This window comes from Catharus ustulatus, chromosome 9 (assembly GCF_009819885.2).
Source record: "Catharus ustulatus isolate bCatUst1 chromosome 9, bCatUst1.pri.v2, whole genome shotgun sequence".
Lineage (NCBI taxonomy): Eukaryota > Metazoa > Chordata > Aves > Passeriformes > Turdidae > Catharus > Catharus ustulatus.
In genome coordinates this window covers 23,556,282-23,571,769 of record NC_046229.1, presented here as the reverse complement: position 1 = coordinate 23,571,769, position 15,488 = coordinate 23,556,282, and the positions used below count along the sequence as shown (strand labels likewise).

The window sequence follows — 15,488 nt, the reverse complement described above, 5'->3', positions numbered from 1 at the left end:
TCCTGCTGTTATGTGATGCATACATCTAACTAACTTCAACCTTTGAGCTGACTGTCTGGTAAAATGGTGATACAAAATAAAATATTGACTCTACTAAATAAAAACTCTGACTCTGGCCGCACAGTTTAAAGGATAAACTAGTCACTCCTCATGATCCAGTTTCAGAGATGTAAAGCATGTTGTCCTGCTTCATTCTGCCAAAAAAGTATTTCCCTCCAAAATACCTGTATTTTCCTCATTGTCTCAGCCTTGCAGATAAAGCCAGTCATTTTCCCAAATGGTCTAATTAAGCAATATCCTTTTATTAGTTGGCTTAAAGGACAGTGAGAAAAATATTTAAATACCTGCTTGCACTTGAAGTTTATATAAGTCTCTTTTAGTCTGAAATAAGTTTTTATTAAGTTTTCATAATAAGATACTTATTGAACATTTGTTCCTACTAGGCACCCTTTAAGAAATACAAAAAAATATGTTAGGACCATTATGAAGAAATAAAGTGAAAGAACTGTTTCAATAAAAAATGTTATCAGCTGAAAATTGAATTTTAATTCAAGAGTATATAGATAGAGAAATGAGATGTTCTTTCAATATAACTGAGATAAAGTAGTGCTGGTATGTTGAGGAAAGCCCTTACAGTTTGTTTTGGAGAGACTTTTTTAGATTTTGCTAATGTCAGTGAAAGGTAGAGTTACCAGCTCTGGAAGGCACAAGTGCCCAACTTCCATTTGCCTCAGTAAACTTCTGCTTTTGTTTTTAATCAATCTGGAAGTATTTTGAGTATGAAAATAGTGAGCATTCTCATGAAAAATCTGTTTTAAGGCTGCTTTTAACTGTAATGTTTAGGAAATGTGTTCTTGATGTATCAAGATAGGTATTCTGGTAGGTAACAATAGGAATGGCACTATATGAGGGAGAGAGACATTGTCTCCTTGTTCTGAGAGCAGGATAAAATGTGAGGCTTCTGAGGCTGTGGGAAATGAGTTTTCAGTACATGAAATGTTTTGACTTTTAACTAAAAGATTGAGTTCTACAGTGCCACCATCTTTTAAAGATTAAATCCACATGGCACTATATGGAATACAATATCCATTGTTCATACTTCTTGAATGACTTGGAATCATGTGTTAACATGATGAAACCAGATGGGATGTTCAAACATTATACTCCACTCAGTGGTAGCCAGATGTCTCTCCTGGAGAATGGGGGAGGGATCCTCCACAGAGAAACTTCAGAAAATATAGCAACTGTCAAATTTTGAGCAATTTAGTCAAGTGAAAAATATGTTTTATTTGTGATTCAGTAACTGCTTATCTATTTTTAGGCACATTTGATCTCTCATCTTTGCTCCTGTGCTCAGATATGGATGTATCACCTGATCCAAAATGTCCACTCCTAGCCCCGCTTCCCCCTTAAATGAGGAAGTAAAAGTAAAATTAACTTGGCAAGTGTGCTGGGAGATACAGGGTTTGCTTTTGTGGCTTAACTAACATCTTACAAACAAAAAAAAAAAGTGGAAACAGGGCAGCAGAGAACAAAGGGGGTAAGTCAAAAGCAAACTGCAGAACGTACTACTAAGTTTTCAAAAAGTTTATTGAATGTCCATCAGCCACTCAGAGAGTTTGTATCTCTATATTAGATTAACAAATGTTTCTATTATGAGCCAGTTATATCTGCAGCCAGATTTGCAGAAAATTCATGGGTATCTTCCCGTGTCTTAAAAAACAAACCAAAACAAAACCTTTTCAGTTGTGCTACCTTTGACCCTTAGAGAGATTCCACTACATTGGGCTTGCAGCCGTGTGGAGAGACTGTAAATATGTTTAGACAGGTGGTACAGTCTGAGGCCTTCTTTAAGGAAATGGAAAACAATACAGAAGGTCTTCATTTGGAAATATTCTTGTATAATGAAATATTCCCAGTATCTTTCAGCACAGAATGCCTTTTCCAGTGAATCTTGCTGCTTGTCGTGAAATAAAGTACAAGTTTTCAAACAGAACAATTGAGGAGCAGTCTCCCCCACATTTCTCTTTAATGCTATCTTAACATCACTTATTTTACATTTGTGTAGTAAAAAAAATGACAGCCAATTTAAGTTTCTAAATTTAAAGCTACTGGATGACAAATGTTTGGAAAGGAGGGGTGCACAATTCTAGTCTTCGTTATGCTTGCCGCCTCCTGTTGTAGAGAGCTAAGGAAAAAAGGAGCAGGAAGCTCATTAAGATCTTGTAGCCAAAGGCCACAAACCCCTCTCCCATAAAAGTCTCAAATTTTCTTGACTGTCTCCTCTTCCTTTGCAACATCCAAAACACGCAGCGAATCCTGAGGGCATCCAGCAGGAAATCATTGCTGTCTACTCTGTGTAAATCCCAGAGAAGGAAAGAAAAGGACAGGATATAGGCACCACATAGTGAGTTAGTCATCAGAGAAGAATTGCAGGAGGAGTAGAAACCTTTTCTTAATAAAATAAAAGGTTGGGAATTCAGCCCAGTCCCACTGGTCCTTTCAATGGCCTTGATGTTCTCACAACCTGTGCATGCAAGGCAGCATTCTCCTCTCTCCAGCAGTGTGTTGCAAACACGATGGAGGCTGACCCCACTGTTGGGATGAGGCTCAATGTGATTCCCTGTGCTGGCTGCTACAAAGGTACAAGTGTGTTGCCATCTCAGAGAAACCACACAGTTGTGTGTCTAAGAAGTAGGTTCATGACTTTGATACACATTCAGCATTAGTCCCTGTTCCCTTTGAACAGTTTCTTACAGTTCAGGATTCTTTCTCGGTGCTATAAATTTAAACCAGTGTTTCAGCAAAAACCATCTTGATTCCGCCTCAAAAAGGACAGGAACTTCATCAGCTTTTTAAGTAACTTAGGTTTCACTTCCTTCATTAGCAGGATGATAGATTTTTTTTTTTTTAATATAAAAGATCTTAAGTTACCCCAAATTTAATACTGAGTCTGAAAAAGTCAGCTAGACAACTGATACTGAAAGAATAGTACTGATTAATCATTCTCTAAATGAAGTTGAGTAAAATTTATTCCCTGAATATAAGTACGAAACTGGCATAGGATAGTGGTTAGAGGGATATATTCTCTGCTTTAAAAAAAACTAAATACAAACAACCAAAAACCTCCACAAAATGAATGTGTTTTGTGGATTTGACCATAAAAGAAAGCATTTAAACTATATAATTGCAAATAAATGCAACTAAAAAATAAGTTTGCCAATGAGGTGAAAAAAGGGGAAGCTTGGATTTACAAACAAAATGTCAGATGAATTCCCACAGACTGAAATAGCAATGCCCTGTAAGTTGACTTAGCAAAATTTCATGAGACTCTGCTTCTTGCTTTACTGCACTATTTTCTGTTGGGAGGAAATAACAGAAACTCATCAGATTGCAAGCTGGGGTTTTTTTTGACGTTTCTACAATAATGAAAATGTAGATTTGAAGTCCTGACCTTGCATCAATTTAATGAAAGTGTTTCTGTGTCTTCGAACTCCTCCATAAAAGGAACTATTCTACTTGCATTTATGCTTTTAAATAACATTTTTTAAACTCTCATGGTATGCAGAGTAACGCTGTATTTATGTAACTAGTTCTGATTTTTACATCTTTACACTTTGCTGTTTGCAGAGGAATACAGCGATTCAGGGCAGAGTTGTTTAGAGAAGCAGATTGGATGGGGGTAGAAGAGGTGGGTAAGAAGCTGCTAATCAGCAAATGGATTTCACAAGAGGAATCTGTCTCTAGTTTTAGAAATTTGTGAACTGATGCTCTGAAGCAAACCTGAGCTCTGGTCCTGACATGAAGAGAATCTGGAAAGAAGGATGATTTCTCTTCCTTGTGTCTGATGTATTAGGAAACCATTTACTTTAAGAAAACTGGGGGATTTTTTAAAGTGTTATGCAAGACTGAACTATTACATAAGAATTACAGAAAGAGACACCTGGTTGTTTGGGCGTTTTTTGTTATGGCTTTTTTCAACTGATGTGAAAAAAATATAATGAAGCACAATTTGGAGATGTTTTGCTTTAATTTCCTTTCTTCAGGTAAAATGCATAGGAGTGAGTGTAAGCTAGAGGATAAGGGAAACATTCACAGGAAAATGAAGGGTCCATGGACAACATTTTGTATTTTAGGTGCATGCATTGCACGTAGGAGAGACTGATAATTCATAAGAGTAAATGAATCAAAGGACAAGAATAGTATCCTATTTCTGCCATGAAGCAAATTTAGTTTGCTATATGACAATTGTAACAAATCAGTTTAGAATTTACAGAGAATAAGACTGAGTCTCTTCTGTAAGCCATGATTTTGATGTTCCAAAATAGCAGAAAATGAATTTATATTTTTGGTAATATAGTTTTTCTTGAATTAGAATCTTGATTAATTTCAGTTTTATTCTTTTTCTTTATTCTAAATAATTGTCATCAGTCATTTGCAAATGTTGCAAAACCTCCATCTTATTTGTAGTCCTGAAAAAAATTTAAAATAACCATCGAAAGCAAGATAGACGAAACCACTTTTCCAGACAGAGGATTCTGAACTTCTGGGAGTGAAGGACCCAAATGGCTGCTTCCACTGATACATAGCAGACTCAAAAGTGATGATCTTGACGAGATAGTAGGTGAAAACTGTGAGAATTTACTTCATTCTGTTTATTTCAAGTCCAACTCTTCAGTGCTCTGTATTTCCTTTACAGAAACAATGTCTGTTTTCAGTCTGCACAAGTAGTTGAATTCTCAGCTGTGCAAAAAATACAATTATGACAAGTACACTTGACCTTCAGTGAAATTAAGGAGAGTACCACCTGCACTAAATATGTCTTGTAAACAGTGTCAGGGAGCAAAGGGATACAGTCTGGCTAGAAATCAAATCCAGTTGCATGGCTTACTGCAGTAGTAACTTTTCAAGTTTTTAAAGTTTTGACTTCTAATAGTACTCTACTCTTAAACAAGGAGTGTTGATGAGTTGTTAGCAGCTGCACTGTGAACAGGAGCACTCTTAGTGCTGAGATAAAGCTGCCCGGCTCTAGAAATAGTCAGTCATGCAATAATCAACCTTTTCCCCCCCGCCATTATTCTCTTGTAGTTGCAGTGTTGCAAATTAAATTGAAAAATACAAGAAAACTGTTTCAGGACCCACTTCCCAGAATATTTTGACCTCTTGACCTGTGCCTACTCCTGGAATAAACTACTATATTAAGATCCATGTTTTGTTTTAAAGAGAAATCTCTCCCAAAATCAGGCCCTTTAAAACTATCTGGGCAATAAAGATGGCCTAAGCTAATTTTTATTTAGAAATGCCATAGGAAAAGACCAAAATATTCTTTTAGAGAGGCACAGTGTCCTGTAAGCAGTATAGCTGCTTAGAATATCTAAAAGGTCATCCAGGTAAAATAAATGTTTTAGTCCAGATGCAAACATATCTCTGTCATAGCAATTCCCTAAATATAAACCCTCATCTGAACTCTTATGTAAGTCTCACCTTGAAGTAATGCTGTGCATAGAGATGTGTTATCCTGGGTTACTCTGGCTAGACTAGGAGGGTTTTCCATAAAGCCTACCTGCTGCTATTCACCTCTTTTAAACCAATCCTTTTCTGCCTTCCTTTTCCTTCAATGTAATGAACATTTCTCAGCATAGCTTAGTGAGGAAGGGATGTGGGGAAGTCAGTCATTTAAAAGTTTGAAATTTCTAAATCATAGCTTTTAATTTTTGTGGGGGCATAGTTAGCTAGTACAGATCACAAAGCGCAGGAAGCATGACCAGGCAGTCTTGGATTTGCAGTAAGCTTTATGGCACTGCAGAAGGGTGAGTTTTAATTCCTGGTATTACACAGTGAAGATATCTGCAATGCCAGGTGAAACCCAAAGGAGCCGAAGCCCGGCAGCATTGGGTGCATGGGGAAAACGGGTTCCATGCTCACAGCGCCCTTGCCAGAAACAACACAGCATCCCTAATGCTCTTGAACATGGTGGTACCCAGATCATGCTTTCTCCTCAGAAAAGTTAAGTTGTAGGCCTCAGAAATCTTAGCAACTATCTGCTAAGCATAAAACATAGAGAAATAATTATGTGTGTACTTTTATATTACCTTCACTACTGAAAGCTGCAGAATTTATAGATTTAATACCCTCTTTATTTTTGTAAATCAAAATTGAAATTTTAGAGACCTTATGTAATTTGTATCTTATTATTAGTTTTTAAAACTCCTGTTTTCCTTTAAAATTTATATCAGTCCAAATCTAATTAATAACCGTAGAAGAAATCAATTTTTTTTCCTGAGGAAAATGAGCTGCATTGCCTTGACTATTTTGTAGCAATGCGTTTTGGTTTTTGTCTTCCATTTCCATAGCAAAGAGAATTAATTTAAGAGAGATCAATAGCATTGCCAGCATATGTTGCACACTCCTGGTATAATTCACAGTGCTGGTGAGCATGAGACGAGTCTATACTTAATTTTGTATCTTGTTGTATAGAATTATGTAAATTAAATACTGTCAAAAAGAAACTTTTGTTTTTATTAATTTCATGCAGTAATAGTAATAAGGGAAAATGTGTAAAACAAATCATTGTGTGTACTTAGGATAAAAAAAATGTGCTAACCCTTGATATTGAGTGGGCGTAATGGATCTATAAAGTGCTCTGTGCACTTTGCAGTGTGTGAAACCTGCAAAAACTTTCCAATAATGTTAAAGCACTTGCAAAAATGTTGCACCTGGAGCAGGGAGGAGTGAAGAGGGCAAAGGTCAGCATTAGGCATTAAGACACTGACTAAACAGACTTTACACTCGGTGAAAAGTCCAGACAACCCCTGCAGTGTCATCTTACAACTCTGGTTTTCTTCTTTTCAGGACATAGTAATCCATAAATACACTCAAGTCACCAGCAGCTTAGCTCTTCCCCCGCTTCTCCCCCTTTTTAACTCTCCTTTCATTTATAATTCTTACATAAAGATCTGAATTTTTAACCCTTTCCAAGTCTTTTAATCAACCTTGAGAACTGCTTTTCTTCACTGTTGTCATTTGCTAGACTTATCTTTTTTGATTCTTTCCTTTGCAAATTTTTCTCTTAGAAAAATGGTTTTAAATAAGTGAAAAAAATAATGCTTGAAAATAGTAGTACAAACTCAGTGTATGGATAAGATATTCTAGGAAATTGTCAGATTTTTACTTCTGAAAAAAGGCAGATATTAAACTCTGTAAACTACTTAAAAGCAGTCTTTGTTTCTGAAGCTTATTAACTAGACATTCTATGAAAAATATCTCATGGGATGTGGTATAAAATTTTTTCTGCAACTACTTCTGAGTTTAGTTGTTTGGATAGATGAAACTAGTTTCAACTGGGGTGCTGCAAGAAAAGAATCATCTTGCTTGCCATTGTTTTTTTTTTCAATCAAACAAACAGAGGAAAGCCTCATCAATTTCTCTAAACTGAAAAATGAAGAGATAAAACAAAGAGGTGTTTGTACTTTTATTATACAATTAAGTCTTTCAATTTTGGATCTATTACACTTAGAAGATGAAAGCATGAGACCAAACTGATTTTAATAATTTTATCTGATCCCATTATCCACATGCTATGGCTTAAGAGACTGACTAGACTTCTAATATAGTCTGGAGCCTTGACAGTAAAAATAGGCTGGTGAAATACAGCCCATCAATTGCATGTAACCATACACATTTTGCTCACTTCCTCTCCTTGTTCTGAGCACTGCACAAGGCTGTACTTCCACAGAGGATATTTTCCTCTCTCCCACTTTTCATTGCCCTACCCTTTCTGCAAACCTGATGGGATGTTCAGCAGCTCTGTCACACTGTCTTTTTCATTAGTTTTTACATCATGTGAGCAGCACTAATGCAAGATAGCTGAAAGTCTGAGTATTTCTTTCATACTGTGCATTAATATTGATTATTGACAACATTAATAGGAAAATGTTTCAGTTTTTGTTTTGTTTTTTTTTTTTTTTTTTTTTTTTTTGCTTTGCACAGAGATCCCTCATATTTCCTCAGGGAGAGGAAACAAAATTTCCAGTTCCATGGCCATTACTCAGTCACATAATGGTGGCCTCAAAAGGTGTCCTGTCAAGTCTCTTTGCCAGTGCAGGCTCACTGATTTCTGTTCCTGCGCAGTGATTTTTAGCATTGCTGCCCAAGGGTTTCTAACTTGGTCTGTTCAGTGGTGGGAAGCAAAGAAGCGTTGATAGAAACAGAAAGGTGATTGTGGGAACACAATTTAATGGGGGCAGAACCCAGCAGAGGTATTTGCTTTTCAGAACAATGTGCTCTGTAGAAATTAAAGCCCTGTTTCAGCACGATGCTTTGAGCACGTGCTGAACTTTGAGTGGTTTTCTGGGTGGCCTTCAGGCTTTATAAGAAATAACACACTCAACGCCATTCCAGGATGAGCTCCTTGGTGCAGAACACCAGAGGCACTGTGTGTCCAGGGCCCAGGATTGAGCTCTGGGCATGCAGTGCAGCATTTAACCTGCTCTGTCTCACTGGCACCCTGGCACAGCCTGTTCCATAAGCCATTACTGGGGTCAGTGTTTTAGTGGTAGGCCTTGCATGGGTGTTGAATCTTGAGCATCTTTACAGATGGAGCAGTATCTTCCCTTTATCCTGTATGCTGATATTTTGTTGCAAATTAGTGAAAAATAAGAAATGAATGTTCAAGTACATAAAGAACAGTAGAAAATTAAGCTAGAACTGAATGACATTGATCTCTTGAGAAAGAGGCTTTATATCTTGTCTTTTTGTATCTTTCTTGTAGAAATACCACACCAAAAATGATCTCTGTAACAAAAACAAAAGACCATTGTTCTGTCTAGTATTTTATGTTGTTTTCAAGCATCTGAGGTCTCTCCTGAATCTTCTTCTGTGGTATCTCATTGCTGACCTCATAATTATAATCACACATTCAAAACTTAAATTCTGCTAATGTGACGTAGATGAGAAGCAAGGCAGTTAAATGACTTGCCCAAGGCTATGAAACATCTCGCTGGAGAGCTGAAATCAGACCTTTTACCATGTCTGCCTGGCCAGACCCAAGGTCTGTGCTTTGTTTTATGTTCTCAGGCATGTTTCTTCATGCAAATGTTATTCAGACTGCATGCTTGACATACAGCAAAGGCCATGCTGCCCACTGAATTTTCTCCTGGATTTGTTTTTCACCTTAAGTTTAAAAATTATTAGGTTTAATGAAACCCTTATTTTCTTCAGGTTATCTTATTGAAACCATTTTCATAACTATTTTTCAAAATTTATATTCCACAGGTGTTGTTTATTGATTTAAGCGTATATTGATAATATGAAACCACCAACCATTCAAGCATCATGTTAAACTGTGAGGAGTGGAGTGAATTAGTACAAAATAGTAGAGCCATAAGTCTGTTGCTACTTTTTTTAACCAACCACACTTGCTCTATATTGTTCAGTCTTTTTCCCCACCCCCTTTTCTTCTGAAAGATTCCCTTTACCCACTTACCTTATCCGTGGGCTACATAAACACACAGGTAGGACTTTGTGCATCCTGCAACAAGTATGCACTTTACTTGCTACATCTCAGATATTGTTCTATTGCTTCACACACATCTCACTAAATGCAAATGAAATTGTAGGTAAGGCTGCCATGATGTCCTCTGGGTGTGCATTTCTGTAGGTAATGTTTGTGTGTGATACACACAGTTTTTATAGTCTGTGCCTCTCATGGAGATCACACAGACAACAATTGAGGCTGATCACAACCAGTGCAGGTGGGTGGGATGTGTGTGGGCAAAACCTATGTAGGCTTATTTGAAGATTACAGATGTTTTAAGGGTCAATATTTTGGACAGCGGAAAAATATATTTTTCAGACTGTTCTAAAATGTGCTTTTCAAAAATTTCTTTAAGTACCATATCCTTCAAATCTTCTATCTTCATTAGAAAAGGTAAAGCAATTTTCATGCTTTAATTCAGCCACAGCTTTCAGTCTTTGGTCGTTCTTTCCTTGAATTTGTTTTGGGAGGTTTGTTTCGAGTTTTATGGGTTTTTTGGTTTGTTTTGTTTTGCTTTTTTAAAATATTTGCCCATTAAATGATGTCAAGTACTTGCTTGTCTGGTGTCAGACGTACATTTTCCTTGTTACAAGCATTTCTAAAAGAGGAACTCACTATGAGTTTTGCCTGAATGCTACTAGATTTGCTGCTGTACAAATAATATAAATTAAATATTCTTAATTATTTTAGCTCATACAAGAAAAGATTCAGGACAAAGGAGAGATTGATGCAGTGTGCCTTACAATGGTCCTACTGATTTCTCTACTGGCCTTTCCTCTGCACATGGTCAATTAGAATTGAAAATCCTGTGCTGATTTCATTCGCTGGAATTTTTAAGCAGGTCAGGAAGAAAGATGTTATTGAAAGGAAAAGTCTCATCTAAATAAGAAAAGAACACGTGGCCATCTGGCCTAACTGTACCATGCTGAAAGTAGTTTTGACTTTGCTCTAGTTTGAGCTTTGCAACAGTTTGCTAAAATATCCAACAGAAATATGTTTACATTAAAACACTCTGTGCTTTTTATCTGTAAAAATGCAATGTGCTGTTCTCTTCCTATCTGTAATGCATGAGCTCATTTGACCCCATTACCTTATTGAGACTGTCTATGTTTCTTGTAGGTTCTCAGGTTACTCCAGCTCTGTAGAGGTATCAGTGAAACGACCAATCTTTTGAAAGTTTTGGAGGTAATTCTGAGTGCTTTATTTCTAGGACTACAAGTCACACTTCTTGAACTAGGAAAGGCTCAAACAAGCCAATGCAACTGGAAGCATGGGGGGAAGAAAGGAGTTGAGAATTTTGCAAAGGAAATTAGAACTTGAAGTTGGTGTGAGTAGCACCATGGAATTTGCAACACCAAATGTAAACCACAGGCCTGAGACAAGCTGTAATAGATACCAAATTTTTAAGGAACGGAGTAAAAAATATGCATGAGATTCCATGATCATATTATTTCAGCATCAACTGTTAAAAAGTTTGAAGAAGTCAGTAAAAATCCAGAGGCCAGCAATTTTCAAACAAGGTAAATAATTTCTTCTTGTAAAAAAACTAAAACACACAGCTCCAAATATCAGGTGCATGGACAACAACAGCAGGAGAGGATAATGCCATTTTTAAAGTAACACTGGTCAGAGATCTCCTTCTTCTCTAGTCAGAGCTGTTGTACCCAGCACTCACAAAACCCAAGAGACCTCACTGGGAGAGGGGGAGAGTGTTGAACTAAACATGGAGGCAAGGACCCTGTATTCATATTCTCCGGCTTAATGCTTCTCTCTTATGTGATTAGACATTACTTTTACAGTGACAAACATTGCATAAATTACCAGTTGAAATAACCTTCTAAGACAAGATAGTGTGTAAATCATTTCTGAAGTTTAGAGGAATTGATTTGCATAGGATTTCAGCCTTTAGGAAAGGATAAAAATATGATTGCCTTGTTATTACCTTAAGAAAATGAAAGTGAGCACTTCATAATTTAGCTGCAGGCATTATTTCGAAACACATTTTTTGAAACAAGCGACAAATTTTGTTTTAAAACATAGTATATCAGGAAAAGGAGAAAGGAAATTATCACCTTAATACTACTGAACATGTGTACGTACATATAATTTACAAATATATACTCCCCATGTATGACCATTGTGTAGAGTTTGCTTGAATATTTCATATAAGGTGTGTAAATTGTTCATTTACAAAAGCATTCAATCCCTTGTTCACTAAAAAATGAAATGCAGGAATGAAAATTTGACCACAGCTCTTGATTCATTCACTTAATTTTGCTGAAATCTCTATTCAGGAATTTTTACTTTGCTGTGGATATTGCTGCCAGTACATGCAATCTTTTGTTTGCATGTCCCCGCTATTTGGAAAGGAAGTTTCTTTTAAGCTTGATTTTATGGGATACTTATGTTTGGTTCCTTTTCTCATAATGTTTATAAGCAATATTAGATAAAAAAACCTAAAAAATTTCTTATCTTTCCATTAGGATACCTGTTACAGTCATTAAAATAGAGTTCAAGCCTTTCAGGGAGTAAATTAAAAGCACTGTACATGTGTGCATGTGGTTGTGTGTTTTAAAATGTATTTTCTTTCAGTCTTTTTCATCCAAAGTTCATATTGAAAAGCAAATATTCGTCATCATGTTTATCACACCGTAATTTGTACCACAAGATAATGAAATTCCAGAGAATTTAGAAAATAGGTCGGTCTGCACAGCATACGTTTAAAAATTAAATAGAATCCAGGCTTTGAATCTGCCTTTCCCCTGTATGTGTGCTAACCCCACCCATAGCCACACCAAACGGAGAGCAACTATTTTGGGGAGTGCTGCATTCCCAAGCCCAACTTTGTGGCACGGTGGCACTGGGCCACTGGGCTTTTCTCGGGGCTGTGGCAGCAACAAGGCCAGGGCTCGCAGGGCCAGCTCAGTGCCCTGCCATGCTCCCCTTCCTCGGCTGCAACACAACCCAGCCACAAAGCAATTCGCTACTGCCTCCTTAAAACTATCATAAAACTGTCCAGGGGCTCTTGCTAATCCCTCGAAACACAAATATTTGTAAGATTTCAGCTCGATGGGCACTCAGGAAGGGGTATCTGTACAGTAGCTACTTGCCTTGATGTAATATATGCGCGTACTAAATCTTTACATATATTTGAGAGCTACACAGCAATTATGTAAGTGATGCATGAACTTAACATAAAATACTGCATTGAGTGTAAACCTAAAGTAGAAATCACAGCGAAACGGGAAACACTGGATGTCCCTAGTTACACTGTGTTGGAAAGTATGTGCGTGTGTTTTGTACATTAATGTGTATATATGTTTAGAAAGTTTCTTATTTTGTATTTTTTTATACATCAAAACAAAGTTGAAACTGAGCCTGGCCGACATAAGGAGGAAAGGCTTGTGTTTGTCTTTAATCTTTTCTGCAGCACGTTTCAGACTTCTGTCTGATCTGCACATAGCAGAGCAAGGGGCTTGCCGTGCATTGCGTGCAGGCTCCTTGATTGTGGAAGGGGAAAAAAAAAAAAAATCTGGCTGGAATCCAGACAGGCGAGCGCAGTGCTCTGTTGATCATTGTGTCTAGCCTTCAGGTGTCTCAGCTCACAGTGGGCGGCGGTTGGGGGAGGGGGAGATAACAGGAGGGCAGACAAAGAATAAAACTGTGTATTTACAAAAAAAAAGAAAAAAAAAGAAAAATCATATGTAGGAGATTCTTGTCAAATCCGTTTTTAAAAAATGCTTCTTTTAACGTCCCTTTCCCTGCAGTGGGAGCAAGCAAACATCTGTCCAGGAAGATTTATTTAAGCCATAATTAGTAGCGTCTGGAGTCTTTCAACAATTTCTCCTTATTGCACTTTTTTTTTCTAAATTTTTTTTTACAGAAGAAGTCTACTCATCTTTCACTTAGAAACTGTTTTCACTTCATGCATTATTAGAGATCCAACCCTGCCAGGACCGAGTCAGATTTCTATTGTCTTTGCTTTTTCCCTTCTGATCGTAGTTTTGAGAATCTAACTTTTGGTAGGGAAGGGGAGTGGGAAGGATCAAGCAAGCAGGGGGGAAATACCTTATTAAAGGTCTTAGGAGCATGTGGGGGGGGTGGGGGAAGAGCAAAAATACAAATCAGTGCTGTTTATTATACGGTTATTCGTTTGGGTTCAATTTCTTTTCCGAGGAAGAAGAAGAAGAAAAGCGCTGCTTTGTCTGTTGCTTCTGTTTGAGAACTCTCATAAATCTTGCCCAGAAAACAACTTGTGCTTAAGGAGATCTGGCCAGTAAAGCTCTGGGAAACAATTTCAATGTCTCCTGCTATGGATATTCTCCTCTTTCTGCCCCCTTCGTCCCCACTGCCCCCTCCACCCCGACCTTCTGACGTTATACCGTGAGAGACCCACACCCTTTCCCACCCCACCAGGAATCCGAGTGCAAGCTGCAATCTAGAGCTAAAGTTGCTTATCAAGAAGCCTCTCCTCATGTTGAGTGAGTCCAGATATTGCACTAGTTGTGTGTTTTCAGTCCAGCCATAACCCTTTGCTAACACTCCCCCCGTTGCCTTGCCTCTCCCCCTCCCCCCGTGGAAGGGGTGGGATGGGAACCTTGCTCGACTTCATTGTTCCAAATGTAAGAGCTATTTGCCCCAAAGTGTCTTCGCTGTCTTTCATAGCTAATTATAATAACTGTCAGATGTCTGCAAAGTCGGGGCTGCCCTTGCTGGCGGAGTTAAAGTTTGCCTTTATGTTTTCCCCTTGGGGACAGATCAGGCCTGATTAGACACAGAGTACAAATAAAAGTGAACAACATTCGTGTGTAGGGCTTTTTGTCTTTGTTTTTCTTTATGAACAAAGCAGCACACTGGCTAAGTCAGGAAGCAGTGTGTCATGCAGCGTGCATGGAGGCACTGCCCTGGAGGATAACTCGCTTTTGCTTTTTTTTTCCCTCTTTCTTTTATTGAAGCATGCAAGAAATATTTCTGAATTTGAATAACACTTTAGATACTTGTTCATCTTATAAGAAAAGTAATCACTGATTTAGAGCACACAGCATTTTGACATTTTTAAGAGATTTGCTTTTCTGACTGAAAATAAAAATAAATAGAGCCCATACTCACAGTTTTGTTGTGCTGTGCAGGTCACTGTCTCCTTTTGCAGCGACAAGGAGGGTTGGAGAATGTCAAAGGTGCAGAATCCCAGATAATTCAGGAGAAATGTACAAATGTGCTTCCTGAAGTCGCCTGGAAGTCAGCTACTTGTGCTCAGACATCCCATTGCTGCTCTGCACGCTATACTATCTGCAGTTCTGAATTGAACTAAATACTGCCCATGTGAAAGACAGGGGAAACACAGTCATGTGGGACACACAAATCCACTCTATTGGCTCTGAAGGCACAACTTCAGCATTCTTGCATTTCCACCATTGGTTAACAGTTCAAGCTGAAAGAGTCTAGGTCCTCCTAGTGAGTCCGTTTTCCCTTTATGCTGGAAGAATGACTGTAGGATTTTACAGTGACAGGATTAGTTAAGAAAGGGACTGAAGTCATCCCTTTGACTGAAGCTGGTGGGTGGGGATTGGAAGCTGTGCTTTTCTCAAGTCGACGTTTTTCCTTTTTCTGCCTGCATTCTCAGCGTCAGGAAATGCTTGCAGTTAACTTGTGCAACACAGAAAAACTGAAGTGACTTTTTCGGGTTTGGGGTTAGGGACCTAACTTTTAGAGTAACAGAGTGCTGCAGACAGCACAATGATTTTTATGGGAATAACTAATCTGATTTACTATTAATTTTTCCCTTTTCAATTTTTTTTTTTTAAGCTCAGAAAGGGCTATATCAGTATCATTTATCCTGAACTTCTGCATCACATAAGCCAGATAAAAGAATCCAGCAGTTTGAAAACCTAGACTAATAATTTGACAACAGAAGAAAGATTTTACAGAACTATTGGGTCTCTGGGGAATATTA

General features: G+C 37.8%; 1 long non-coding RNA gene across 12 annotated transcripts in view; it reads right to left on the bottom strand.

Moving 5' to 3' along the window:
* Positions 1-15,024, bottom strand: part of LOC116999969 — a 61,673-nt gene extending 46,649 nt beyond the window's left edge. For 5 of the 12 annotated variants that reach the window (XR_004418668.2, XR_004418673.2, XR_004418676.2 and 2 more), the window contains exon 1: positions 14,645-15,022. This is a non-coding gene — a long non-coding RNA (uncharacterized LOC116999969). Of the gene's footprint in view, positions 1-14,644 lie in introns of all 12 variants that reach the window. The other 7 variants (XR_004418671.2, XR_004418670.2, XR_004418672.2 and 4 more) reach the window with 3 other exon arrangements.
* Between the last annotated feature and the right edge of the window lie 464 nt (positions 15,025-15,488).